We start from the raw sequence: 25000 nt of genomic DNA, 5'->3' as shown, positions 1-25000 counted from the left end.
TTAGAGAAAACACTAGGGCCAAAAGTATTGGGACGCCTTCTCCTGCCAGGGAGTGGAGACTTACAAGCACTTACAAGCTTCCTCTGAGAAGATGCAGTCATGAGTTTGTGGGGAATATTTGTGTATTTCTTCCACGCCCGTCGTACCTCATTGGCCTGCTTTTGTGCACTTGGCGGCGGAAAAGAGGCGTACGGTCGTCGAGTGTGCCTTCATTGTCCCAAGACTTTTGTCCATTTTGTAAAGAAGGTGGAAAGATCTACAGCCGGCGGTGCTTCACATGTTTGCAGGTAAGGTGGTGTACCTGTTGTGTGTCAGGTGGAGTTCTGCACTGTCGTACCTTGGAGATGTGGAGTATTTGTGCTGCTCTGACAGGAAGTGCTGGTGTGCTCTCACTTTCACTTTCACTTTCTCCACGACCTCACACCTGCACGCTCACACTCCAGTTTGTGGTGCGACTCCACCGTTATCGTCTCGCTCAAAGGTTCCTGCCAGGGAACTTGTCAGAGGAAGGCGGGGAGGGCGTGACAACGTACTTACTGTCAATAAGCGCTCAGTCGATGCGGTTGCCACAGATGGTGAAGCGGTCGATCTCCAGCAGGTCCTTCTTAGGAGGTCTGGGCTTGAGCTCGGCCGTCGCCCCCTCCTCCTCCTCCTCCTCCTCCTCCTTGGGGAGGGGCGGAGCCGGCAGCTCGGGGGCAGGTGCCGCAGCCGGAGGCGGCGCCGTCGGGGAGGGGTCAGATGGCGGCGAGGGGAAGTCCGACCTTGGCGTTGGCTGCGCGGTCACAGAGGAGGAGGAAGAAGGGGCGCAGGGTGTAGACGGTTTCACCTTAGATTCACCTGGGAAGAAGAAAACATTCATCAACTAAATGATTGACGGACATATCAACCCCTTCTTAGTCTGAAGTACACATCCACCAATATGATTTCTTCAGGATCAATACCGATTATTAGTAAAGGAGGCTGATAAGCGATATTGGGAGTTGTTTTTTGGACCATAGGACGCACCGGATTATAAAGCCCACTGCCAACGAATGGTCTATTTTTGATCTTTTTTCATATATAAGGCGCACCGGATTATAAGGCGCATTAAAGGAGTCATATTATTATTATGATTATTTTCTAAATGTAAAAGACTTCCTTGTGGTCTACATCAGTGGTCCCCAACCACCAGGCCACGGCCCAGTACCGGCCCGGTACCGGTCCGTGGACCGCACAAGAAATTAAAAAAAAAAATAATAATAATAATTTTTTTTTTTTTAAATTAAATCAACATAAAAAACACAATATATACATTATATATCAATATAAATCAATGCAGTCTGCAGGGATACAGTCCGTAAGCACACATGATTGTATTTCTTTATGACAATTTTTTTATTTATTTTTTTATTTTTTTAAAATTAAATCAACATAAAAAACACAATATATACATTATATATCAATATAAATCAATACAGTCTGCAGGGATACAGTCCGTAAGCACACATGATTGTATTTCTTTATGACAATTTTTTTTTAAATTTATATTTTTTTTTAAAATTAAATCAACATAAAAAACACAATATATACATTATATATCAATATAAATCAATACAGTCTGCAGGGATACAGTCCGTAAGCACACATGATTGTATTTCTTTATGACAAAAAAAAAAAAAAAAAATGTTATTATTATTATTTTTTTTTTTACTAGATGGCGCTAACTGTTTTAATGACATTCACACTTTACTTCAATCAATAACGGAGCAGCATCTCCTCATCCGTGGCTCACTAGTGCAACAACAACGCCCGAAATGTGTCCCGTGAAAAAACGTCCGACCGGAACTCTCCAATAACTAAAGTTCTTTGGGTGAATAATGTAAACTCACTACACCGGTATGTTTTAGTGCTTTCATGGCGAGTTTACTGACAGATATAAGTAAGAACTTTACGCTATTTTATATTAGAAATGGCAACAGTGGAGGATGAATGTCACATAAGAAGAAGATAGAGACAAAAAAGAAGCTTATCGACTACGGTGTCCTCACAGACTACAAAGGTGGACACGCGCAATTTTTCAGGACTTATGCAGATCCCAAAATCAATTAATCAATCAAAGTACATTTATATAGCCCTAAATCACAAGTGTCCCAAAGGGCTGCACAAGCCACAACAACATCCTCGACTCAGATCCCATATCAAGGCAAGGAAAAACTCAACCAAATACAGATCAGCAGGTCTGAGTATTGCAGTCTACACGTATCTCTTATGTGTGACTGCCATCACATTGCAGTCTACACATATCTATTATGTGTGACTGCCATCACATTGCAGTCTACATGCATCTCTTATGTGTGACTGCCATCATATTGCAGTCTACACGTCTCTCTTATGTGTGACTGCCATCAAATTGCAGTCTACACGTCTCTCTTATGTGTGACTGCCATCATATTGCAGTCTACACGTCTCTCTTATGTGTGACTGCCATCATATTGCAGTCTACACGTCTCTCTTATGTGACTGCCATCATATTGCAGTCTACATGTCTCTCTTATGTGTGACTGTCATCATATTGCAGTCTACACATATATATTATGTGTGACTGCCATCATATTGCAGTCTACATGTATCTCTCATGTGTGACTGCCATCATATTGCAGTCTACACGTATCTCTTATGTGTGACTGCCATCAAATTGCAGTCTACACGTCTCTCTTATGTGTGACTGCCATCATATTGCAGTCTACATGTATCTCTTATGTGTGACTGCCATCATATTGCAGTCTACACGTATATCTTATGTGTGACTGCCATCATATTGCAGTCTACATGTATCTCTTATGTGTGACTGCCATCATATTGCAGTCTACACGTATATCTTATGTGTGACTGCCATCACATTGCAGTCTACACGTAACTCTTATGTGTGACTGCCATCATATTGCAGTCTACATGTCTCTCTTATGTGTGACTGCCATCTTATTGCAGTCTACATGTATCTTTTATGTGTGACTGCCATCATATTGCAGTCTACATGTATATCTTATGTGTGACTGCCATCATATTGCAGTCTTCATGTATCTTTTATGTGTGACTGCCATCATATTGCAGTCTACACGTATCTCTTATGTGTGACTGCCATCATATTGCAGTCTACACGTATCTCTTATGTGTGACTGCCATCATATTGCAGTCTACACGTATCTCTTATGTGTGACTGCCATCATATTGCAGTCTACACGTATCTCTATGTGACTGCCATCATATTGCAGTCTACACGCATCTCTTATGTGTGACTGCCATCATATTGCAGTCTACACGCATCTCTTATGTGTGACTGCCATCATATTGCAGTCTACACGCATCTCTTATGTGTGACTGCCATCATGTTGCAGTCTACACGCATCTCTTATGTGTGACTGCCATCATATTGCAGTCTACACGCATCTCTTATGTGTGACTGCCATCATATTGTAGTCTACATGTATCTCTTATGTGTGACTGCCATCATATTGCAGTCTACACGTATCTCTTATGTGTGACTGCCATCATATTGCAGTCTACACGTATCTCTTATGTGTGTCTGCCATCATATTGCAGTCTACACGTCTCTCTTATGTGTGGCTGCCATCTTATTGCAGTCTACATGTATCTCTTATGTGTGACTGCCATCATATTGCAGTCTACACTTATCTCTTATGTGTGACTGCCATCATGTTGCAGTCTACACGTATATCTTATGTGTGACTGCCATCATCTTCCAGTCTACACGTATCTCTTGTGTGACTGCCATCATCTTGCAGTCTACACGCATCTCTTATGTGTGACTGCCATCATCTTGCAGTCTACACGTATCTCTTGTGTGACTGCCATCATCTTGCAGTCTACACGCATCTCTTATGTGTGACTGCCATCATATTGCAGTCTACACGTATCTCTTATGTGTGACTGCCATCATATTGCAGTCTACACGTATCTCTTGTGTGTGACTGCCATCCTATTGCAGTCTACATGCATCTCTTATGTGTGACTGCCATCATATTGCAGTCTACACGTCTCTCTTATGTGTGACTGCCATCATATTGCAGTCTACACGTATCTCTTATGTGTGACTGCCGTCTACTGGTCACACTTATCATTACACCATGTACCAAATAAAATAGATTTGAGGTCGGTAAGCACAACCAGAATTATTCTGCACATTAGGCACACTGTCGAGTTTTGAGGAGATAAAAAAGGATTTTAAGTGTGCCTTATAGTCCGGAAAATACGGTAGTAAATAAGTTATTGGTATCGTTCCGAAAAAGCAGGAACTTATCCGTATCAGTCTTAAGAAGCAGGAAGTTATCGATATCGACTGAATTTTTTTTTTGTGCATGTTTAGTTTGTGTAATAAATAAATAAATACATAAATAAATAAATAAATAATAAATAAATAAATAATAATAATAAATAAATAAATAACAATACACATATAAATAATAATAAATAATAAATAAATAATTAAATAAATAAATAAATGAATAAATAATTTTTGTGCATGTTTAGTTTGTGTAATAAAAACTTGATGACAAGTGTTCTAAGACGTTGGAGTAAAAGTATATGGCTGAAAGGTGGAACCAACAACTTGTCATTGCTCATGTCTGCCCTGCAGACCCAAAAGCCATAGCACATGGAGCATCATGTGGTGTGTGAATGCAGATGTTTTCAAGACAAAGAAGGGTAATTGTGCGTCAGTTTAAGTCTGACGCACAGCGCTAAGCGGGGTTAGCGTGCCTGGCGAGGTTGCAGGTTGAAAGAGGTACTACTAAGCAGGAGACTAGACATGTTGTTCCAAAAGATCATAGTGTGTGGCAACGGGCTCATTTCTGGGAATGCAGATAGCGGAGGAGTTGGGTTTGGCTTAGCAGGCTGACAGGAAGTGAACTCAAAGCTCCTGCTCAGTAGTGAAGGCGGGGGGAGAAGAACTCGGGGGATTTTGGCTGTAAGCGTTTAAAAGGGGTGTGTCTAAGTAAACCTTAATGGCGTCAAGTTGTGGTCACCTGAGACTGTTGGACTTGCTCTGCTGGAGGTCTTAGCGGAGGTGGTCTGCTTCTTCTGGAACAACTTGCCCTCCATGTTGGCCCTCTTGACGTAAACACAGGACTTCCCCAGCAGCACAATGCTGTTCAGCACCTTCAGTGTGACCAGTCTGCACACATCAACATCACCATGGCAACCAAGTCAGCACCTCATTCATTAACACTAATGTACAATATCACTAGTACTACTATATTACTTACACCACCTTACTTGTACTATATCACTATTAATATTACATTACTTCCACCATGTTACTTGTATAATATCACTATTAATATTACATTACTTACATGTTAGTTGTATAATATCACTATTACTACAAACCCTGTTTCCATATGAGTTGGGAAATTGTGTTAGATGTAAATATAAACGGAATACAATGATTTGCAAATCATTTTCAACCCATATTCAGTTGAATATGCTACAAAGACAACATATTTGATGTTCAAACTCATAAACATTTTTTTTTCCCCCAAATAATCATTAACTTTAGAATTTGATGCCAGCAACACGTGACAAAGAAGTTGGGAAAGGTGGCAATAAATACTGATAAAGTTGAGGAATGCTCATCAAACACTTATTTGGAACATCCCACAGGTGAGCAGGCAAATTGGGAACAGGTGGGTGCCATGATTGGGTATAAAAGTTGATTCCATGAAATGCTCAGTCGTTCACAATCAAGGATGGGGCGAGGGTCACCACTTTGTCAACAAATGCCTGAGCAAATTGTTGAACAGTTTAAGAAAAACCTTTCTCAACCAGCTATTGCAAGGAATTTAGGGATTTCACCATCTACGCTCCGTAATATCATCAAAGGGTTCAGAGAATCTGGAGAAATCACTGCACGTAAGCAGCTAAGCCCGTGACCTTCCATCCCTCAGGCTGTACTGCATCAACAAGCGACATCAGTGTGTAAAGGATATCACCACATGGGCTCAGGAACACTTCAGAAACCCACTGTCAGTAACTACAGTTGGTCGCTACATATGTAAGTGCAAGTTAAAACTCTCCTATGCGAGGCGAAAACCGTTTATCAACAACACCCAGAATCGCCGTCGGCTTCGGTGGGCCTGAGCTCATCTAAGATGGACTGATACAAAGTGGAAAAGTGCTCTGTGGTCTGACGAGTCCACTTTTCAAATTGTTTTTGGAAACTGTGGATGTCGTGCCTTTCGGACCAAAGAGGAAAAGATCCATCCGAATTGTTATAGGCGCAAAGTGTAAAAGGCAGCATGTGTGATGGTATGGGGGTGTATTAGTGCCCAAGACATGGGTAACTTACACATCTGTGAAGGCACCATTAATGCTGAAAGGTACATACTGCTTTTGGAGCAACATATGTTGCCATCCAAGCAACGTTACCATGGACGCCCCTGCTTATTTCAGCAAGACAATGCCGAGCCACGTGGCTTCATAGTAAAAGAGTGCGGGTACTAGACTGGCCTGCCTGTAGTCCAGACCTGTCTCCCATTGAAAATGTGTGGTGCATTATGAAGCCTAAAATAGCACAAGGGAGACCCCCGGACTGTTGAACAACTTAAGCTGTACATCAAGCAAGAATGGGAAAGAATTCCACCTGAAAAGCTTCAAAAATGTGTCTCCTCAGTTCCCAAACCTTTACTGAGTGTTGTTAAAAGGAAAGGCCACGTAACACAGTGGTGAACATGCCCTTTCCCAACTACTTTAGCACGTGTTGCAGCCATGAAATTCTAAGTTAACTATTATTTGCAAAAAAAATAAAGTTTATGAGTTTGAACATCAAATATCTTGTCTTTGTACTGCATTCAATTGAATATGGGTTGAAAAGGATTTGCAAATCATTGTATTCCGTTTATATTTACATCTAACACCATTTCCCAACTCATATGGAAACGGGGTTTGTACTACATTACTTACAACATGTTACTTGTATAATATCACTATTACTACAACATTACTTACATGTTATTTGTATAATATAAATATTACATTACTTACAACATGGTACATGACTATTACTAGTGCAGATCCAAAACATATATTTGTTTAATTTATTATTATTATTATTTTTTTTTACATTTCCTCAATGTTTGTGAATGATGCACTTACGTCGTAGAACATGTATTTCCACGATACAGCATTAACATTCCAGCAAATTTACAGATTTTTGATAATTGTTTTTGTTATTGTGTACGTCAGTGAAATTAAAGGTACAGTATCCAAATAGTTTTGGACTTAACGGTGTGTACAAACAGCTAAATCCCATGATGAAGAATCCGTCTGGGTATTTAGGTCCTTCAGCAGATCTACAAGTGTGTCAGACAAGGAGCGCTCCGGTCCGGTTCAAACGTGGCGTCGGTGCCGAGAGTGATGAGACACAGACGGACAAATGTGGCTGCATGTTGATTAGGCGTGAGGAGCGATGTGTATGTCAGTGAACTGTTGCCGAGGCACGGCAGGCGGGCTATTTTTAAAAGCAGAAGGGGGATGTGTAGCGATGGCACTGGAGATGACAACATTGTATTCTTCACCCTGAGGGGAAGTCTTCAATGGCGCCAGCCCGATGGGATACGACCAATGAGCGCAGATTTTCAGCCCAGGGTGAGCGTGAGGACACAATGCTTATGTAACGCTCAGTGTGTGCGTGTACATGACAGTGTGTGTGTGTGTAGATGATAGTGTGTGTGTGTGTGTGTTGCTCCGCGACACTTTACAAACACAAGGAACTATATTGCAATTCATTAAAGCTGGCGTAAATGCGTCCATTTACGTGTCTTGCGTCTGGGTGTCGGGAGGAAGAGATGCCGCCGTAGAAAATGTGCCTCTGAAGGGGGAAAAAGGTCATAGTGGTCCAGTGTCACAGGAAAAAAACTGCAAAACGGCGCTCTGTAAACTGTCCAGTACCCGCACTCTTTTACTATGAAGCCACGCTGTTGTAACACGTGGCTTGGCATTGTCTTGCTGAAATAAGCAGGGGCGTCCATGGTAACGTTGCTTGGATGGCAACATATGTTGCTCCAAAACCCGTATGTCCTTCACGGTTGTGTAAGTTACCCATGCCTTGGGCACTAATACACGCCCATACCATCACAGATGCTGGCTTTCACACTTTGCGCCTACAAACAGTCTGGATGGTTATTTTCCTCTTTGGTCCGGAGGACACAACGTCCACAGTTTCCAAAAACAATTTGAAATGTGGACTCGTCAGACCACAGAACACATTTCCACTTTGCATCAGTCCATCTTAGATTAGCTCGGATCCAGCAAAGCCAGCGGTGTTTCTGGGTGTTGTTGATAAATGGCTGTGGCTTTGAAAAGTAGAGTTTTAACTTGCACTTACAGATGTAGCGACCAACTGTAGATACTGACAGTGGTTTTCTGAAGTGTTCCATGAGGTGATATCCTTTACACACTGATGTCACTTTTTGATGCAGTACCGCCTGAGGGATCCAAGGTCCGTAATTCTCTGAACCTTTTGATGATATTACGGAGCGTAGATGGTGAAATCCCTAAATTCCTTGCAATAGCTGGTTGAGAAATGTCGTTCTTAAACAATTTGCTCAGGCATTTTTTGACAAAGTGGTGACCCTCGCCCCATCCTTGTTTGTGAACGACTGAGCATTTTATGGAAGCTGCTTTTATACCTAATCATGGCTCCTACCTGTTCCAGTGTTTCCCATAAACTGCCAAGATACCTGTGGTGGTGGGGGCGTGGTTATGGGCGTGGTCACCATGACATCATCGAGTAATTTGCATAATTTACAACAATGATATGATTTTCTCTAAAAAGGCTCAAAAAATGTATACTTACTAATTAATAATAACAGTTTTGTTTTAAACGTCCATCCATCCATCCGTCCATTCATTTTACAATATAATTACAACACTTTAAGTACATATTTATATAGAGATTTGAACAATAAGTTATTCACTGAAATATATTTATTAATTGTGGTTCTTACAAAAAATATATCTTATAAAATATAAAAGCTAAAATGTCTCTTGAAGCTCTGCCCCTTTAATTAGTGCATACTAAATAATTTAACTTTAGCCTACTACTACAACCATATTATTTACCAGCAACATAAAGTGAAACAGAGGCAGAGGTGTCCTGCCACAGTCAGTAACAAATAAACAGAAAACAGTAGTGGTCAAATACAAATAAGGCAACAAGAGAAGTATCCTACACTTCTCTTCTGTAAAGTAAATCTGAACAGCCGATATGGGCATCTACATCAACTATATGATTTGCCTGAGAAGCTGGACAGGACCAAAAAAAAAAAAAAAAATTATAAAAAAATAAATAATCTATTTGTGGCGGACGTAATTATTTCAAATAAATGAATGTGTGGGAAACACTGTGTTCCCAATTAGACTGTTCACCTGTTGGATGTTCCAAATAAGTATTTGATGAGCATTCCTCAACACTCTGTCTGTTTTGCCACTTGCGCCAGCTTTTTTTGAAACATGCTGCAGGCATCAAATTCCAAATGAGCTAATATTTGCAAAAAATGAAGTTTCTCAGTTCAAACTTTAAGTATATTGTCTTTGCAGTCCATGTTGTACTTATTGCAGGTAACTTTTTAACATCAAAAGTAGTTTTTTTTTAAAGACACTTAGCAATAAAGCATGAGAGAAACTGAAGGAAGTGGAGTCATGTGTCACATGGACGTGCGTGGCTAATTGAACGAGGACGTTTCGAAAGAATCAGAACCAGTGCTTAAAGCTTACTGATGTGTTGGAGAGTCTTACCCGAGATAAAAGAGGAGCACGCAGGTGCATGACAGAGCTCCTCGCACCTTCACCGAGCTCATGACAACGCGGATGAGCTGTTCAAACATAAAAGGTGTTGACATTCTGGTACTTGAAGGCCGATGGTGTTGACTTTTTTGCGTCTTACCAGGACGGCCAACGGCAGCGGGATGAAGCCCATCCTGCGAGCCACTGAGTCACTGTAGTCCGTGTAAGCCTGCACAGTTCCACAGCACTTCAATACAACAAACTGTAATAATAATAATGAATATTAATAACAACTGCTGCTCGCTTACGTTCTTCTGTCGACTACTGACCAAATCAAACGCCAAACTGGCTCTGTATTCACTGTAAACCTGGAAGACAGCGCAAGGACATGAGAGGATGAGGAGTGAGAGGCCACGACATTAGCACTTACATCTGCTGTGATGTCGTTGAACTTGGTGATGAAGGCGTGCTTGATGACGTCCACGGCCACCTCGGAGGTGAGGACCATGAAGACATCAGGGATCAACACCCACAAGTGCTCTAGACACACACACACACACATGCACTTTATATACACTATTATGCACTTCATGTACACTCCACAACAGGATGCTTCAAACAACATTCTAATTACTGTATTTTCCGGACCATAGGGCGCACCGGATTATAAGGCGCACTGCCGATGAATGGTCTATTTCCGATCTTTTTTCATATATAAGGCGCACCGGATTATAAGGCGCATTAAAGGAGTCATATTTTAATTTTTTTTCTAAATGTAAAAGACTTCCTTGTGGCCTACATCAGTGATTTTCCACCACTGTGCCGTGGGAAATTATGCGACTTCACCTAATTGGTCCAAAAAATATTTTTTGCAAATCAATAATCATAATAATGTGCTGTGTAGAGCTTGTCAGGGTAACCATGTAATACTCCATACCAGTAGGTGGCAGCAGGTAGTTCATTGCTTTGTAGAAGTCGGAACGCGACGAGGATGGTTTGTCGGGATCCCAATAGGCAGAGCACAGCGGGAGACAGCGTGCAGGTAAAAAGAAAAGTAACGCTTAAAGGCCTACTGAAATGACATTTTTTTTTATTTAAACGGGGATAGCAGATCCATTTTATGTGTCATACTTGATCATTTTGCCATATTGCCATATTTTTGCTGAAAGGATTTAGTATAGAACAACGTCGATAAAGTTCGCAACTTTTGGTCTCTGATAAGAAAACGCCTTGCCCCTGAAGTAGCGTGACGTTGTCAGTTGTTCACTCCCTCATATTTTCCTATTGTTTTCAACGCAGCTAGAGCTATTCGGACCGAGAAAGCGATGATTACCCCATTAATTTGAGCGAGGATGAAAGATTTGTGGATGAGGAACGTTAGAGTGACGTACTAGAATGCAGTGAAATACATATTTTTTTTCGCTCTGACCGTAACTTAGGTACAAGCTGGCTCATTGGATTCCACACTCTCTCCTTTTTCTATTGTGGATCACGGATTTGTATTTTAAACCACCTCGGATACTATATCCTCTTGAAAATGAGAGTCGAGAACGCGAAATGGACATTCACAGTGACTTTTATCTCCACGACAATACATCGACGAAGCTCTTTAGCATGAGCTAATGTGATAGCATCTGTCTCAAATGCAGATAGGAACAAAATAAATAAATCCCTGACTGGAAGGATAGACAGAAGATCAACAATACTATTAAACCATGTACATGTAACTACACGGTTAATAGATATCAGCCTGGCAAAGCTTAACAATGCTGTTGCTAACGACGCTAAGGCTAACTGAGCAACTTAGCAACCGGACCTCACAGAGCTATGATAAAAACATTAGCGCTCCACCTACGCCAGCCAGCCCTCATCTGCTCATCAACACCCGTGCTCACCTGCGTTCCAGCGATCGACGGCGCGACGAAGGACTTCACCCGATCATCCGTGCGGTGGGCGGCTAGCATCGGCTAGGTGTCTGCTATCCAAGTAAGTAGTCCTTGTTGTGTTGCTACAGCCAGCCGCTAATACACCGATCCCACCTACAACGTTCTACTTTGCAGCCTCCATTGTTCATTAAACAAATTGCAAAAGATTCACCAACACAGATGTCCAGAATACTGTGGAATTATGAAATGAAAACAGAGGTTTTTTTTGTATTGTATTCAATGGGGAAGGCATACCTCTGTTCCCCTGGCTACGTCACGCGCATATGTCATCCTCCAAAGGCTTTTTCGGTAGTAGTGGCTTTCAGTAGGTCTTTAAACCAAAAATCAACAAAAGGCAAGTCCCGCTAGGAAAAGGCACTGAAGCATAGGGATGGCTATGTAAAACAAAAGTAAAACTGAACTGGCTACAAAGTCACCAAAAACGGAATGCTGGACGACAGCAAAAACTTACAGCAAGTGGAGCAAAGACGGCATCCACATCCGTACATCACATGACAATCAACAATGTCCCCTCAAAGAAGGATAGCGTACGCGCAACTTAAATAGTCTTGATTGCGAAAACAAAGCAGGGGCGGGCAATAGCGCTCAAAGGAAGGCGTGAAGCTGCTACAGGAGAACACCAACAAAACAGGAAGGGTCACCAAAACAACAGCGCAAGACAGGAACTAAAGCAATACACACAGGAAACAACAACAAACTCAAAATAAGGCACGACAACCTGGTGGAGTTTCATTTTTTAACGTTTTCTGCCGGTGGTGTGCCTCCGTATTTTTTTTTTTTTTTTTAAATGTGCCTTGCCTAAAAAACAGGTTGAAAAACACTGGTCTACATAACATGTAATGGTGGTTCTTTGCTCAAAATGTTGCATAGATGATGTTTTACACATCATCTTCAAGTCACTTTCTGACAGTCTCTTCAGGATGCGCCGTTTTGTCGGCGGTCTTATTTACGTGTCGCACCTTCGACAGCGTCTTCCCCCCGTCATCTTTGTTGTAGCGGTGTAGCGTGCAAGGACGGGAGTGGAAGAAGTGTCAAAAGATGGCGCTAACTGTTTTAATGACATTCAGACTTTACTTCAATCAATAACGGAGCAGCATCTCCTCATCCGTGGCTCACGAGTGCAACAACAACGCCCGAAATGTGCCCCGCGAAAAACCGTCCGACCGGAACTCTCTAATAACTAAAGTTTCTTGGGTGAATAACGTAAACTCACTACACCGGTATGTTTTAGTGCTTTCATGGCGAGTTTACTGACAGATATAAGTAAGAACTTTACACTACTTTATATTAGAAATGGCAACAGTGGAGGATGAATGTCACATAACAAGAAGATAGAGAAAAAGAAGAACGGTGTCACCACGGACTACAAAGGCGGATGCGCGCAATTTTTCAGGACTTATGCAGATCCCGTATACAGATCAGCGGGTACCAGAAGGTAAGAAAAGTTGCTTTTGCATAATATTGTAAAACAAAACGCCAGATAACATGTCTTACCTTATACACACCCCATAATAATACTCCTATGTTGAAGCACAGTACAATCCATCAAGCGGTGCGGCTTCATAGCTTACCATAGATTTTTGAGTGCCTTGTGTAATGTTCTCTATTTTCAATGGAACATATAAAATGTTGGTGGTGTTTACTTGAGTCATTTTGCAGTCTACACATATCTCTTATGTGTGACTGCCGTCATATCGCAGTTTACACGTATCTCTTATGTGTGACTGCCATCCGCTGGTCACACTTATCATTTCACCATGTACGAAATAAAATAGCTTCGAGGTCGGTAAGCACGACCAGACTTATTCCGTACATTAGGTGCACCGGGTTATAAGGCGCACTGTCGAGTTTTTGGGGGGGGGAGGATTTTAAGTGCGCCTTATAGTCCGGAAAATATGGTAATTATTGTAATGCTGTTAGTAAAATTCAGAATATTTAAAATAATACTAAAATTATTAAGTCCACAAATTTTCAGATTTTGGGGGAAAAGTTTTTTACCACGCCCTTTTGTGCTTTTCCTCACCTTTTTCACAGAAAAAAACATCTCAATCATCCCAATTTGATGATTAATTAAAAAATATGTGATAATAAAAGTAAAACTGTGCATGTAATGATACGACATCAGGTATGGATGGGTATCGTTCACATTCAAACCAATACCGTACCGATTCCCGGTACCTGGGAATCAATATTGGCACTCAACGATACCAATTTTTCGGTACATTTGTGTGTTAATAAATATTGTTTTTGATATTAAAATCTCATTTTTGTTTGAAGCTGATTATGATAACCCTTGCCCAGTTATTACATCTTTTTTGGGGAATTTTGCCTATCGTTTACAATTATTTTGATAGACATGATGACGGATGTATTTTTTAAATGCATTTTAACTAGTAAAACACAAATAAATCTGCTTACAGCAGAGACAATGGGAGGTTTTCCAGTGTTTCCCACACATTCATTTATTTGTGGTGGCCCGCCACGAAATAATTACATCCGCCACAAATAAAAAATTTAAAACAATTTTTTTTTTGTCCTGTCCAGCTTCTCAGGCAAATCATATAGTTGATGTAGATGCCCATATAGGCTGTTCAGATTTACTTTACAAAAGAGAAGTGTAGGATACTTCTCTTGTTGCCTTATTTGTATTTGACCACTACTGTTTTCTTTTTATTTGTTACTGACTGTGGCAGGACACCTCTGCCTCTGTTTCACTTTATGTTGCTGGTAAATAATATGGTTGTAGTAGTAGGCCAAAGTTAAATTATTTAGCATGCACTAATTAAAGGGGCAGAGCTTTAAGAGACATTTTAGCTTTTATATTTTATAAGATATATTTTTTGTAAGAACCACAATTAATAAATATATTTCAGTGAATAACTTATTGTTCAAATCTGTATATAAATATGTACATAAAGTGTTGTAATTATATTGTAAAATGGATGGATGGATGGATGGACGTTTAAAACAAAACTGTTATTATTAATTAGTAAGTATACATTTTTTGAGCCTTTTTAGAGAAAATCATATTGTAGTAAATTATGCAAATTACTCGATGATGTCATGGTGACCACGCCCATAGCCACGCCCCCACCGCCACAGGTATCTTGGCAGTTTATGGGGAACACTGTTTTTTATACCACCCATAAAACCCAATAAAAAAACATCCAACAAACGGCAACAATACTCAATTTACATTTCATGAGTTGAACATTAACAAAGTATTAGCAATATTGTTATTATAAGTGCTAACGCAGACAAACTATTTTAAAGCGGCGCCATGATCACAAGCTTGTGTGCCTATGTTGATATGATCGACTGATCAGCTACTTCCTCATTTCCTTGCTTGTCAAACTTTATTGTAGATCATAAATAAGGTCTCTCACTTAGATAGTAGAAAGATGAGGACGTACTCCGACAAGTTGGTACACTTTGACAGCCAATTTAGACCCAGAACTGGCGAGAACGACACGAAAAGACACTTAATTTCACCTCCCATTTCTGTGCGGGGATTATGTGTCATTCTTCATTTAAATGGGAATATATTAACATCCTCGCAATGACAGCAGACCTTGTACAGTAAGTGATATTTTGTTTGCTGGCTCTCATAAAGTCTGCAGTGAGCAATAATTACAGATGTTGAAAAAAAAAAAGCGAACATTGTGATGTGTTTTTGATACCTTCATAATGATTGTGAACGATAGGCTAAAATCAGCAGTTCTCCAGTTATTAAATCTTGTTTTATTATCACATTTCTAAGTTTCAATTACAGTTGCAAGACATTAGATGGCAGTAGCTAGATGGTGTGTTGGCAAGTCAGTTCGGTCTTTGCTGAGCTAAAAAAGCTAGCTCGCTTGCGAACAATAGCATAACTTAAAGTGAGCATTAGTGAGATACCAAAATATATGACACATAAATTAGCTTAAAAAAGCTAGCATGCTAAAATACTAACTGTAGCATGCATTAAGTACCAAAATATATTACGCTGTGATGTATACTTAAAAAATGTGTTGAAAAAGATTAGCATGGTAACGTTAGCATCCATTAAGTACCAAAATATGACTCTCTTGTATACCTATAAAATTAGCTAAAAAAAGCTAGCCTGCTATAGTTAGCATGCTAACAGGTCGCATTTCTCAAATAGCCAATATTTGACGCTCAGGTCAAATATTTGGTTACTATCATGCTAATATTAGAATTAGAGCTGTCAAAGTTAACGCGAAAACGCATTAACTATAAATTTCAATAACGGTACTCATTTTTTTAAAGAACGATTAAGGCGAACACTTCCTTTGTGACACTCGGGCCGTGACGTAGCGGTGGGGAACTTGGCTGCAGTTCACTTGCTAATGATGAGCCACAAGCGAGCATAAATGGATAAAGAAAAGGGCACATTATGGAAATATCAGGTTCAAAGCCATGGCAGGTTGTACTCCCGACAAGAAAGGAGTATTTTTCATTGTGAGAAGAGACGACATCCCTGCAGCAAAACGCCTGCTGTGCACGTCGTTCTAGAGGTGGGTGGTGCTGATGCTTTTTACCAATCTTTTTTTTTTTTTTTTACAGAAAAGTAACTAAAAAGGATTGAAGAAATATCTAAATAAATAAAAAATAATAATAATATATAATATATATATATATAATAATAATAATAAGCAGCAACAATTTAAAATAATAACAAAACAACATTACGTAACACAAATATATATGTTAATGATATGGCTGTCAAAGTTAACGCAATAATAACGCGTTAACTATACATTTTAAAAAAACGGCACTAATTTTTTTTAACTGCCGATTAACGCAAACACTTCCTTTTTGACACTCGGGCCGTGCCGTAGCGGGGGAATTCAACTGCAGTTCACTTGCTACTGATGAACCACAAGTGAGCAGAAATGGACAAAAGAAAGTCTACCTTATGGAAATATCAGGTTCAAAGCCATGGCAAGTTGTTTTCCCAACAAGAAAGGACTATTTTTCACCGTGAGAAGAGGCAACATTCCTGCAGCAAACACCTGCTGTGCGCGTCAAAAGAGGTGTGTGGTGCTTCACTTCCGTGTGCAGATTAGGATTAAGGTGCAGTGATAACATTTAGATTGTTACAGTGACTGATTTAGTAAGTAAGATGACATAAAAGCTCAACAGAAATGAAAGACGGTCGGCAGGTTGTCGATAGTGAGTGACAGCTCGCTGTTGCGAAAAAGCTAAGTATTGTTCTATCTGTGTGCTTCTAATTGTTTTACAGCTTTCTTTACAACTTCCCAAACATACTTAGTAGTCTTATTTAACTTGCAAATCACCCGATCTCTGTCTCACCACACCTCTCTCAGCTAGCTAGCTGCTAAGCTAACAAAGCTAGCGCGGAGAAAGATGGCGCCCGTTTGAAAGAATCTGCTCCCACACGTCGCAACCACTTCCCTGAAGACAGCAAGAACTTGACTCGGTGAAATAAATACCGTGAGTATGGCTCCCTGCACTTCGTGCACCGTTCTCATGGATAGGTTGGCTCTGCTAGAGGGCCGTGTCCGCCAGTTACAGCAGAGTAATCTCGTAACTTTAGACGTTGCGGACACATGTGCTATTGTTAGCTGTAGCGAGCTAACTAGCCCAGTTTATAGCGGCCCTAAGCGGCCTATAAGCAACGGTGAACTGGTAGAGACGCATAATAGAATTAGCCCTTTAGCTAGTCCTACACCCCAGTCTACCGGGCACCACACTTTAGTCTTACGGGACTCCATCACCCGAAACAAAAAACTTAGCAAACCAGCCACAATTAAGTGTATTCCCGGGGCCAGAGCACCTGACATTGAAGCTAATCTTAGGGAGCTAACTCGCAACAGGCCTAGTAAACACGTACGACAGCCTAATCGTATCACTAGCTATGTGAACATAGTTGTATACGTTGGCTCCAATGACACTAGGATGAGACAGTCAGAGGAACATAGCTAGAACTTGTATCTCGCTAAAAAGATGTCCAGGCATCGAGTAATTGTCTCTGGCACCCTGCCGGCGAGAGGCAATGATGAGAGGTATAGCAGATTAGTCTCGCTTAACAAGTGGCTGACTAGTTTTTGTAGACAACAGGGACTAACGTTTATTGATAATTGGCCCTCTTTCTGGGGTAAACCGGGCTTGTTGATGAGGGACGGCCTTCACCCTAACCAGGAAGGCGCCATCATCCTGACTAGGAACATAGATTATTGTTTGAGTCACACTTGACTAACTTCACTAGAGCAAGCCCGATCACAGGCAATTACAGTGTCTGTTAGTCCGGGTGAGGAGTCAGTTAAGCTAGAACTAGCCAGCGGCAGACTGGAAAATCCCCGCACACATAGCATTTCTACTAGAATAATACACAACTCACATCATGTTTTTTCTGCAGTGACTGTGCCAGAGGTGGAAATGCATTCTACTGAGGTGGCAAATTATGACGACTTCTGTGTATCGCAGCACCAAGCAAACAATCTGAAGATTCCCGTCATATCAATTCCTAGATATGGTCGAAATTATTTAAAGCGCACTACGCAAAATAATCGCAACATTATTAATATTACTACTACGGATAACTTTAGCCCACCACAGATTCCCCATGCATTGCTTCCTCATAGAAGACGTGATTGGACGGGATTGAGGAGGTCTTCAAAGTATTCCCTCCACCGATCCACAACGTTCTGAGTCAAGGTCAGCAGCACACCATCCCCACCATATTCGCTGTTGACAGTGCACTGCTTACCCCTCCTGAGGCGGTAGATGGTGGTCCAGAATCGCTTCGAAGCCGCCCGGAAGTCGTTTTCCATGGCTTCGCCAAACTCCTACCATGCCCGAGTTTTTGCCTCTGCAACCACTAAAGCCATGTGCCGCTTGGCCTGTTGGTACCTGTCCGCTGCCTCCGGGGTCCCATAAGCCAAAGGGCCCGAAAGGACTCCTCCTTCAGCTTGACGGCATCTCTCACCACTGGACCTGCGGGTTCTGGGATTACCGCCATCACGAGCACCAACCACCTTGCGCCCGCAGCTCTGAACGACCGCCTCGACAAAAGAGTCTACTCGGACTCAATATCCAGCACCTCCCTCGTGACATGTTCAAAGTTCTTCCGGAGGTGGGAATTGAAACGCTCTCTGACAGGAGACTCTGCCAGATGTTCCCAGCAGACCTTCACTATGCGTTTGGCGGCATCCTCCCCCACCATTTCTACCAATCACCACTAGGTGGTGATTGGTAGAAATGTCTGCCCCTCTCTTCACCAAAGCATGAGACCGCAAATCCGATGATACAACTACAAATAATTGTGTAAATTATTTTATAGCATGTTCTGTTCGAGTCCCTAATTACAGAATGATTAGCAGCCTCAATATTACATTTTATTATTTAATAGAGAAGGTTAAATCATTGTCATGTAGCAATATGAAGACCATTAACTTGTACAACATGTCATGTACACAATATCAGAAGCATTTATTCAGGTAGAAATATCACAGATTACAGCTGGAATGGCACCGACCAAATCCCGTCAGTCCTACCAGGCACCAATTCACGTAAAATCCAACGGTGTCGTGTTTCGGTGCCTGGGATTTGCGTGACGTCACACCCGTTTGCAATGCCAACTGACACATTGACTCAAAAAATGCTCTAACGCAAGTCAAGTTAGGCTCCACTTTTCCAAAAATGCGCTAGCTTGATGCTAATAATATACATTACCCTTTCTATTGAAATGCTACCTTTTAGCATTAGCAATTTCAACCATTTCAGCACCTCTAAATTTGTTCATGAAAACTTAAGATGCACATTACAATCAAACAGCTGGTGCGTAATAAGTACAATACCTACAGTATTAACACTTTTTAGGGCGCAACAAATAAACAAACTACACACTACAGTCATCTAACGTGTTTGCAACATGATGTCATACTTGCTAGTGATGAAGATATAACAACTGGACTGCAGTTATCATAATCAGCTCATGTTTAAATGTTGCAATAAACATGAGAGTGCATGATCAAAAACAATTCATATTTATTAACACACAAAAGTAATGAAAATTTGTATTGTTTAGTGATTACCGACAGCCATCAGACTGTATAATGCATATGTTCCTTTTTGACTGTACTTGAATGTATAATATACTGTATTTATATTATTCACATGTGAATAATGCTGTATAATTGACTGTATTTATATTATTCACATGTGAATAATGCCGTATAATTGACTGTATTTATATTATTCACATGTGAATAATGCCGTATAATTGACTGTATTTATATTATTCACATGTGAATAATGCCGTATAATTGACTGTATTTATATTATTCACATGTGAATAATGCCGTATAATTGACTGTATTTATATTATTCACATGTGAATAATGCTGTATAATTGACTGTATTATATTATTCACATGTGAATAATGCTGTATAATTGACTGTATTTATATTATTCACATGTGAATAATGCTGTATAATTGACTGTATTCATATTATTCACATGTGAATAATGCTGTATAATTGACTGTATTTATACTATTCACATTTGTATAAAGCTGCATAATTGACTGTATTTATAATATTCACATGTGAATAATGCTGTACAATAGACTGCATTTATATTATTCACATGTGAATAATGCTGTATAATTGACTGTATTTATATTATTCAAATGTGAATAATTCCGTATAATTGACTGTATTTATATTATTCACATGTGAATAATGCCGTATAATTGACTGTATTTATATTATTCACATGTGAATAATGCCGTATAATCGACTGTATTCATATTATTCACATGTGAATAATGCTGTATAATTGACTGTATTTATATTATTCACATGTGAATAATGCTGTATAATTGACTGTATTCATATTATTCACATGTGACTAATGCTGTATAATTGACTGTATTTATATTATTCACATTTGTATAAAGCTGCATAATTGACTGTATTTATAATATTCACATGTGAATAATGCTGTACAATAGACTGCATTTATATTATTCACATGTAAAAAATACCTAAGTGTTTATTGTGAGCGAGCTGTGGTGCTGAATTTCCCCCAGGGATGAATAAAGTACTTTCTATTCTAATTGCAATTACATGTTAATTGTTTGACAGCCCGAATTAGAATGTTAACAATTTTGCTGTGGGCCAATAAAAAAAACAGCTACGGGCTGTAAATGGCCCCTGGGCTGCACTTTGGACACCCTTTGTTTAGAGCAGGGGTCACCAACGCGGTGCCCGCGGGCACCAGGTCGCCCGTAAGGACCAGATGAGTCGCTCGCTGGCCTGTTCTAAAAATAGCTCAAATAGCATTACTTACCAGTGAGTTGCCTCTATTCTTAAATTTTATTTATTTACTAGCAAGCTGGTCTCGCTTTGCTCGACATTTTTAATTGTAAGAGAGACAAAACTCAAATAGAATTTGAAAATCCAAGAAAATATTTTAAAGACTTGGTCTTCACTCGTTTAAATAAATTCATTTATTTTTTTACTTTGCTTCTTATAACTTTCAGAAAGACAATTTTAGAGAAAAAAATACAACCTTAAAAATGATTTTAGGATTTTTAAACACATATACCTTTTTACCTTTTAATTTCCTTCCTCTTCTTTCCTGACAATTTAAATCAATGTTCAAGTAAATTTATTTTTTTTAATGGAAAGAATAATAAATACATTTTAATTTAATTCTTCATTTTAGCTTCTGTTTTTTCAACGAAAAATATTATTTCTTCAAACTTATTATGATTAAAATTCAAAGAAATTATTTTGGCTAATCTAGAAAATCTTATTTCAAAGTCTTTTGAATTTCTTTTAAAATTTTTGTTCTGGAAAATGTAGAAGAAATAATGATTTGTCTTTGTTAGAAATATAGCTTGGTCCAATTTGTTATATATTCTAACAAAGTGCAGATTGGATTTTAACCCATTTAAAACAAGTCATCAAAATTCTAAAATTAATATTGATCAGGAAAAATTACTAATGATGTTCCATAAATTCTTTTTTTAATTTTTTCAAAAAGATTCGAATTAGCTAGTTTTTCTTTTCTTTTTTTCGGTTGAATTTTGAATTTTAAAGAGTCGAAATTGAAGATAAACTATGTTTCAAAATTTAATTTTAATTTTTTGCGTGTTTTCTCCTCTTTTAAACCGTTTGGTTCAACTTATCTTTGTGAATCAGCCTTTTCTGAAATGAACTTCATCAAGAACAAACACAGAACACGCCTCACTGATGCACATCTGCAAGACTCACTCAGAGTTGCAGTGTCAAGTTACACACCAGAGTACAACACACTAGTTAACAGCGTGCAATGCCAGGCTTCCCACTAACTGACAAAGAAACAGATAACAGATTTGGTGTCCAGTTCAAAGTGTGACATGATTTATTTAAAAATTTGAGAGTTGACTTTTGTATTTTACATGAGTTATTATTTGTACAAACATGGTGCAAAGTAATTCATGATTTGTTAAAAAATGTTAGTGGCTAGCTAGTTAAAATGGGATATTGTGATTTCACAAGACTGTCTTAGAAGTGATCATTTGAAAACGTTCAATTTGAAAAATGTGCACTTGGAGAAAATATAAAAATAAAGTGTTGCATATTGATATTTATCTGTTTCTATATATATTTATTGCGAGAAGTCATTAAGATGATCAGTGTTTCCACAAAGATAAATATCATTAATTATTAATAATAACATAGAGTTAAAGGTAAATTGAGCAAATTGGCTATTTCTGGCAATTTATTTAAGTGTGTATCAAACTGGTAGCCCTTCGCATTAATCAGTACCCAAGAAGTAGCTCTTGGTTTCAAAAAGGTTGGTGACCCCTGGTTTAGAGCAACAAAAACCGATATCAAAAGATATCTAACTTCTTTCAGAGGGTGCTGAAATAAGCGCTTCCTGATAAACACAGTCTGGCGCTTTACAGTCTAATGACAGTTGTTCTTAAAGTGACACACACAACAAAAGGGACACAGTATCACTCCTTGTGTTCCAAAAAACATGGATACTTCAGTATGTTTTGAGCCATCACCATGCCATGTGTTCGGATGCTCATGGGGAGCTGGGTGGATTGTAAACATGTGAACATGAGATAAACAGACCTGGTGAAGAATAAAACACTGAGAAGAAAAGGCTAGAATGGAGGATGGTAACAACTCCACTAACAGGCGGCGTCTGTCCGTCAAGCACTGTGCGCCTGCCTGCCAGAGTGGCGCGGGGAGGCCACGCTTGTCGGATGAGCTGTCAATCAATCATTTGTACTGCTACGTTCCCTGCGGAGGACGAGACGCCTCACAGCCGCACCGGGTTAACAGCAACCACCAGCGCAGCAGTTTTTTGTGTTACTTTCAACCCATTCGCTGAATATTTAACACTTGTGACCTTATGTGTGTGTGTTAGACATGCAGAAATATTACCAGTATGCATTTTGGATGGAAATGTGATGAGTTGGCAGAAAACCATGAGTGTAAATACCGAGAATGTCAGATTCATGTGGTGCACTCTTTATTTCTACTTCTAATTAAAGCTAATCCACATTCTACCTTATTGTGTGGACAGATTTATTAATACTAGTGCGGTCAAATGATATATATTTTTAAAATCACCGTATTTTTCCGACCATATAAGCCGCACTGCCGATGAATGGTCTATTTTCTATCTTTATTTCGTATAAAAGGTGCACCGGATTATAAGGCGCATTAAAGGAGTCATATTATTTTTTTTTTTTTTTCTAAATGTAAAAGACTTCCTTGTGGTCTACGTAACATGTATAGTTGTATGGCAGGGATGTCCAAAGCCATTTGTGGCCCGCAGGTCATTTTTTAATGGCCCCACGGCCCATTTTAAAATACGATTAAAAAAATTAAAAACATAAAAAGTGGTATGAAAGACCAAACAGGTGAAATGTAAGAAGAAAATGTTGCAATGTTTACTCTAATCACACAAAGCTGCCATGCAGACTGTTTATTTCTTTAAAAAATAATAATGAATCAAAATCAATGTTATTATGAATTATTGACCTATCCAAGGCTTCAATTACGTCACATTAAATATTGCACTTTGAGATATTTTTTTGGGAAAATGTTGCATATTTTGTGTTTGCCATATAAAAAATTTAGCTTTTTTAAAAAAATTTAAAGAAGGGCCTAAAACGAACAAAATGCATAAACAACAATAAAACGTATAATTGACGGATAGATCTGAAGTTGATCTCGAGATTATTGTGTTAAAAGTAAACAGTAAAAAAAATGTATGATTTATTTTTTAACACTTTAATGAGTAGGACCCTTTTGGTTCCCCAATCATTTTTGTGTGATTTGTTTTTAAGTGTCATTGCTCAAAAAATAATAATGAATTAAAATCAATGGTTTTATGAGTTAGTGACCTTTTTAAGGCTCCAATTATTATATAATCTGAAATATTCCTCTTAAAAATTTTATTGGGTGAAAATATTGCATATTTTGTGTTTTTTCTTTGACAAAAAGAGCATACGACTTAAATCTTTAAAAACGTTATATTGACAGATAGACCTAATGTTGATCTAGAGATAATAATACTGAATAATGACACATTTTAAATATTTTTTGGACCAAAACCCTCTGGGGTCCCCGGGATCAAGCCTGAGTGGAGGCCTTAATGTATATTTTTTATACATATATTGTATTGGTTTTTAAAATAAAAAAATATCAAAATGGCCCCCGCTTGCTTTGAATTTTCAGTGTGCGGCCCTCAGTGGAAAAAGTTTGGACACCCCTGTTGTATGGTATACCGGTATTAGTATCGTACCGCGATACTAATGAATCATTTTCGGTACGATACCGTCTCTGAAACGTACCAGTCCCGTCCCCCCCCCCCCCCCCGTCCCCCCGCGCCCGTGTCGAAGTCACGCGGTGACATTGCTGGTTTTACGAGCAGAGGAGCATGTTGGGCAGCGCACACACACAGAGTACTTACAAGCAGACACAGTTTGTAGACAGAAAATGGAGAACGGACGCATTTTGGCTTAAAAACTAACAATAAAGGTGAAGTTATAACACTGAAACACCCTCAGGAAGCAGTGCTTTAAGACATGGCTAGCTAGCTTGCGGCTAAAGACCATCCGAAGTTTTAGCTACTTCTAAATCACTAATCCTTGTCTCCATGGCAACAAATAAAGTATGTTTCTTACAAGTAGCATCCCTGCAGGCTGAGGAATAGCTAAACATGCTTCACTACACACTGTAGCTCACCGGCGTCTAAATGTAAACAATGCACACCTGACATCCACTGTAATGAT

The 25000-nt window shown here is 39.4% G+C and overlaps 1 pseudogene; it reads right to left on the bottom strand.

Moving 5' to 3' along the window:
- The window catches only part of LOC133644940 (transmembrane anterior posterior transformation protein 1 homolog), an 81172-nt pseudogene that overhangs the window by 2241 nt on the left and 53931 nt on the right, over positions 1 to 25000 (bottom strand).

Source organism: Entelurus aequoreus, linkage group LG28 (assembly GCF_033978785.1).
Source record: "Entelurus aequoreus isolate RoL-2023_Sb linkage group LG28, RoL_Eaeq_v1.1, whole genome shotgun sequence".
Classification (NCBI taxonomy): domain Eukaryota; kingdom Metazoa; phylum Chordata; class Actinopteri; order Syngnathiformes; family Syngnathidae; genus Entelurus; species Entelurus aequoreus.
Note: the sequence above shows the minus strand (reverse complement) of the source record. Positions and strands in the feature narration are given on the sequence as shown.